Source organism: Antechinus flavipes, chromosome 3 (genome assembly GCF_016432865.1).
Source record: "Antechinus flavipes isolate AdamAnt ecotype Samford, QLD, Australia chromosome 3, AdamAnt_v2, whole genome shotgun sequence".
Taxonomy (NCBI): domain Eukaryota; kingdom Metazoa; phylum Chordata; class Mammalia; order Dasyuromorphia; family Dasyuridae; genus Antechinus; species Antechinus flavipes.
Genome location: NC_067400.1, coordinates 388,747,553 through 388,753,491, shown reverse-complemented (window position 1 = coordinate 388,753,491; position 5,939 = coordinate 388,747,553). Strand labels below are relative to the sequence as shown.

Sequence of the window (5,939 nt, the reverse complement as noted above, 5' to 3'; positions counted from 1 at the left end):
AATTGTATAAATATGTATGCCTATATTGAATTTAATATTTATTTTTATCATGTTGAATATATATTGAATTACCTGCTATTTAGTGGAGGGGGTGGGGAGAAAGGGGGATATTGTAATACAAGGTTTTGCAAGGGTTAATCTTGAATAATTATCCATACATATCTTTTGAAAATTAAAAGGATGTAATAAAAATAGATTGTTTTGGGTCATAATTTTCAAAGGCTGCACATACTATTCTGTCATGTGGCAGGAGTGTCAGAAATTTGTCTGATGTTTGGGAAAAAGAAGCCAGCTGTGTTCTGACAGGATTCTATAGGAAGGGGGGAACACTATGCACTGGCCAAGGATGCTCTAGAATTAAGATGCCAATAAATATTATTGGATTCTGTTTCCAAATTCATTTTTGTCCTCTTCTATTTTATAGTGGTCAAGTTGAAAATCATAACAAAATTAAAATCCTTGGGAGAATAAAAAATAAATTGGGTAAGTGGATAATGATACCTATAGTACCTACTTCCACAGCATAGGAACATCCTTTCCCCACTGCCGTGTCTTTCGCCTTTGCTTCTTTCTCAGCTTAGGCTTCTTGGAACCCACTAAACCTGAGTGTTTAAAAGAGTTTATATATTAATATAGTTTAATAACACAGAGAGTTCTTTACTCAAATCCTTTTTTGTGAAAAGAAAGAAAATAAAGCCTTATTATCTTCCCAACCACTATATTTTAAGGTCTTCCAGGATTGCTCCTAAATTTTGCAGACTCTTGGAACTATCAGTGAATCAAATGTTAGAACCTCAATACCCTCCATCTTAGTAAATGTACTCTTAATGTATCCTCAGGACTTCTGAGTCTTCCCATCAGTCTTGTGCATTGGTTTTACTTAGTTATCTCTTGCTCTTTCTTGGCTGCCTTTAATCTATTACTTTCTTGGGCTAACCAGGTAAACTGAGACATCACTCTTCACTGGTTTCAGCAGTCTGGGGGAAAATGTGCATGGTTATCAGTTCTCAGACCTCTGATGGCATTTTCTCCCAACCTTTTGAAGGCACAAGATTGTGACCCCATGGTCTACACTTTGGCCTAATCCAACAATCCTTTACCTAAAAGCAGGAAAGATCAAATGCAGAGAAAGAAAAATAGAGGCTTTATTCATGGGCCTCTTGCCAGCCTGAGTAGAAATGGCTCAAGGCTTTAATCAACCTAAAAGCATAGATTTGAATTAGCCAGGCAATAGAGAAAGGCACAATTTTCTTCTTATCTTGTAAGCTTTTGACATTCTGGCTCGGCAGTCAAACACAAAGCTCCTCTTCTTTGTGTGGCAAGAAGACTTAAAATAATATCTGTACATGTTCTGAAGTACACTTGAGAAACACATCAGCATCACACATGACTCATGCTTATAAGGTCTGGGTTCACATTGGATAATACACCTTTCTGTTATATATACAAAAATTTATACAAGTTATTAGCTGCTGAGAGGATTAGAAAATGCTACATATAGAAGATGATGCTTGAACTGAGATTTGAAGGAATCTTAGAATTTAAAGAAGTAGAAATGAGAAAGGGTTACATTCTAAACATAGGAATAGCCTTTGCAAAGGCCTGTTTATGAGATTTAGAATGTAGTGTGTAGTGTGTAAAGAAAATAAAAAAGTCTTACTAAAGTGAATATGAAGAACAGTAATACATAATGTTGGAATAGAAGGTTTTATTCAGATTGTGATGGGCTATAAATGCTAAGCAGAATAATTTTTAGTCAATACTAAAATTAAAAGGGAGTCACTGAAGTTTAATGAGTAGGGAGATGCCATGGTCAAACCTGCATGTTCAGAGAATGTTCAGAGCTTACTTTGGAAGCAGTGTAGATTGTTTTCTTTTTAACAAACCATAGGGTATTTTTCCGAAGCTAATATATCACCATGAAGAACAAACAGGATTCAGTCAGTTATTCCCCTACTGATTGCCGTTAAATCTTGTTCCATTCCATTGAGAAAACAATTAAGGACAACTTAAGATGTTTTGTGGCACTCCTCAATCTAACTTCAGCCTTTGACTTAATAGATAGTAAGCCCCTATGGATCATGCAGTGCAACAAAGCAGCTGTCACTCTTCAAGATGTCACATTCCTAAAAGGAAAATAAACCAATGTAGCTAATGAGATTTTATAACTTGTATCAGCAAAGGAGACAACTATAATCTTTATCCCCATTACCTTAGTCAAATTTGATTAACTTTTTTTTTTTCCTCCAAGAAAACAGTCTCAAATTGACAATATGTACTTGTTACAACTTAGAATTCCTTAACTGACAGTCAGAATGTATAATTTACTTTTACTTAGCTTTGATTTTAGATTTGTAGTTTGTTTTATGGAACCATTCTCATGAAATTTCCTATGATTTCTTGAAAAGGTATAAAAATGCCCACCCTCTTTGGTAATTCCTTTCCACCTATCCCTGCACTGGCTTATTATTATCATTATTATTGTTATTATTATTAAATGTAATATAATAATTTTTTTGTTTTATCTGTAAAATCTGAAGGGAAAAATCTGCATCCTGTTTGTCTCTATATTCCCAGAAAAGTATCTTGCACACACCTGTTGAATTATTAAATTCAGAAGTAATTAAGTTCCTATTAAAGCAATATGATCAATAACAAATTTTAAATTTATTTGCATCCTTTATCTTGTTAAGAAATGTGACAGGCAATTGGAGAAACAATAAAGAACTCATTAAGAATTATTTTATGACTTAAGAGAAGATGGCTTATTGGAAGTAGTTTTTAATATTTGCTCTTGTATTTCCCACACTAAAATCTTTGCCCCAGAAAATCTTAGAATCTCAGATGGAGGGATAATATGTACATAAAAAATATGTAGAAAATGGAAACAATTAGTTACAAGTTAATTCTAGGGAGAAGGTAGCAAAAACAGAAAATAATCCAAAAATAATTATATAAAGGTACCTTGTATCCAACTTGAGCCTTGAAGGTTTCTAAGTGTTTCAGGTTTTTTCATCTGAAAAATGAAAAGAATGAACCAGATGACCTCTAAGGTGCCTTCCAGCTTTAAACCTTTATCCATTGATTCAAAGATCCAGCAAGAATAGGAGACTGCTTCAAGAGGCTTACAAATAAGACAAAATGAAATTGAGCAATAAAAGTCTGAGAAAAGTGACAAGTGGGAAAAGCAGCTTCCTTTATATACTGTTCTTGTAGAAAGTACCACCCAGCTTCAGAAGAAACTGTGGGTTTCAGCCAAGATTTCTGTTCTGTGTTTCTCAGGGACAGTTTCTGAAAAACACTCCTTAACTCCACTCCCACATGGCTACTTCTGGGTTCTACATTTATCTAGTATATTTATATCTCTACAAATTCAATCATTTAGTTGTTTTGTCTACTCACTTTTCCTGTTGGCCATGGAGCTCTGCCTCTTTCAATCATTTCTAGTAATGCCATTCATCACTTAAAAAAAAGTTTAATCCACATGATAATATAAACCAATAGGCACACAACATATCAAATCACCCTGCACAGTATGTGTTTCATTCAATCCCCAATCCAACTACCCAAAAACAAAACCCCATTTATGTTGGTATCTCTGTTTCCAATTCTCAGACACTTCTTTGAATGCCCAGATTAAAATTCTGAACTAGTCACACAGGAACCAATATCTGTTTATATAAATCCTACATTCTATTAAAATCAGAGACTAGATGCTTACTTGAATTTCAAGTAAAGCTACTCCCCAGATTATGAATTTTTATTAGGTATCATTCCATCTCTACAGATCCAACACTGAATTGGGGTGCATATAAAATAAAAAAAAATACTCTAAAGAGTTAAACTTTTGTGTCATGGACAATTTTTGGCAGTCTTGTGTAGGGTATGGAATCCTCAGAATAATATTTTAATGCATATGACACATATTAAAATTAAATAACCAGAATATTTTAACAATCAATTTGATGGACCCCAAAGTAAAAGCTGCTTTAAGAACTATACCTGTGTGGAGAAACCTAACCTTTATAAACCTCACACATCCACAGTGGCAAAGAACAGGTATGGTTCTGGCATTACATCTTCAAGATCCTTCTCTCTCATCTTTACAAAGTAAACTCAAAGTAATGTTTTGAGGGAAGGAAGACATTAATAACTGAGGCATCAGGAAATATAATAGTGCTGTCTGTTTTCCATCCTTCTAGGCATTACAAATCTTGAGAAGAAAACAGGGCAACTGTTGTTGTATTAAAAAGTGATGTCCCAGTAAGTAGGCTATAATGTCCTTCTACTAAAAGAAAACATTATTTGCACCTATCTTAAATTTTCTGGGTGTTGAAATTAAAAAGAACTTAATGGGCCCTTGATACCTGAGCAATTACTTTTTTTTTTGGGGGGGGGGGTTCGTTAACAAGTTCAGCAATACATTTCAAAAACTACTACAAGTTTATTGAGCAATTTAAAAGTAAAAGGAAAACAAGAGGAATAAATCAATGGTAGCATTTCAGGGAGAAAACATTATCACAACAGCATTAGATTTGCAAAATAGCCCCTCCTATGTGGTGTCTCATCAGCAGCTGAAACAGTAAATCTTTGAGAATTTCAAGGATTTCCAGAAGAGATGATATACTGTTGGTAACTACCTACATACAAATACATGATCTATTAATTTAAGTCCTGTAATCACTTTTGGAGACTAGTAAGATGATATAGCTTCATTTGTAGGCAAGTCACTTGAGTTGTTTTTTAGGCTATCAGACAATTGTTTAACTCCTTAATTGAGCTAATGCTATACTAACTACTGTGATTGTATGTGTATATTCTGTTTTAAAATAGAAAGAGTAATAATGTTGGCATAAGAACTGGCTCAAATCCTACTATTTGATTAACTTATCTAATTTCATGTTTTCATCTATAAACTGGGGATAATATTTGCACTACCAATCTCAAAAAGTTATTTTGAGAAAAAGGCTTTTTGATATTGTAAAGAACTATTTAAATGTGAGCCTCTTTCTCCAATAATTTAAATATGTAATCATGATTGTTGCACGTAAGTAAGGATATACTAGAGCCAATTCAAGCCATAGTTAAGAGAATTGTAATTAAATCTCTGTGAGAGAATGTATTTATTTGGCAAAAGCTAAAAAGTGGGACTTGATTTGTTTTATTGATTGCCTAGACTTAAAGTGATTGAGAAAATATTAATAATGTAGATTAAATTTAAAAGTGGGTCCTAGAAGCAGCTACATCCAAAGAAAGAACACTTGGAAATGAATGCAAATTGTTTGTATTTTTGTTTTTCTTCCTGGGTTATTTCTACCTTCTGAATCCAATTCTCCCTGTGCAACAAGAGAACAAGAGAAGAGATTCTCCCTTCTGCACACATATATTGTATCTAGGATATACTGTGACATATTTAACATATATAGGACTTCTTGCCATCTAAGGGAGGAGGTGGAGGGTGAGAGGGGAAAAATGGGAACAGAAGTGAGTGCAAGGGATAATGTTGTAAAAAATTATCCTGGCATGGGTTCTGTCAATAAAAAGTTATTATATTTTAAAAAGTGGATCCTATATACATTTTGGGGTGGGAACAAGCTCTTAAACTTCACTAGCCTATCTCTGATGATAGAAATGCATAAAGAGGCTATTATGACCAACCAAAAATGAAAGGACATATCTAACTAAAGAAGAATGATTACAGTTTCATGAATTATGTTACTTCAGTTCAACATTTTTTATTCCTGCCTTGAATGAAGGCTTTTGTAAATTAAAGATACTTATATTTCACAAAATATTTTAATTTTATAAATCCACTCCTGTTATGCACAACAAAATTATACTCTTCATATAGAATCCTTTGGCAATACTTCTGATGTAGGAAAACTATCTGAAATGACAGACACACATATGCAATGATTTTGGCAGTCTTTGTTATCTGT

At 33.5% G+C, this 5,939-nt stretch overlaps 1 long non-coding RNA gene across 1 annotated transcript; it reads right to left on the bottom strand.

Moving 5' to 3' along the window:
- Positions 1-1,691: 1,691 nt before the first annotated feature.
- Positions 1,692-3,142, bottom strand: LOC127554452 (uncharacterized). The gene is made up of 2 exons (XR_007951991.1): positions 2,965-3,142; positions 1,692-2,126 (listed from the first exon to the last, which is right to left on the bottom strand). It is a non-coding gene; the product is annotated as an uncharacterized LOC127554452 (long non-coding RNA).
- Between the last annotated feature and the right edge of the window lie 2,797 nt (positions 3,143-5,939).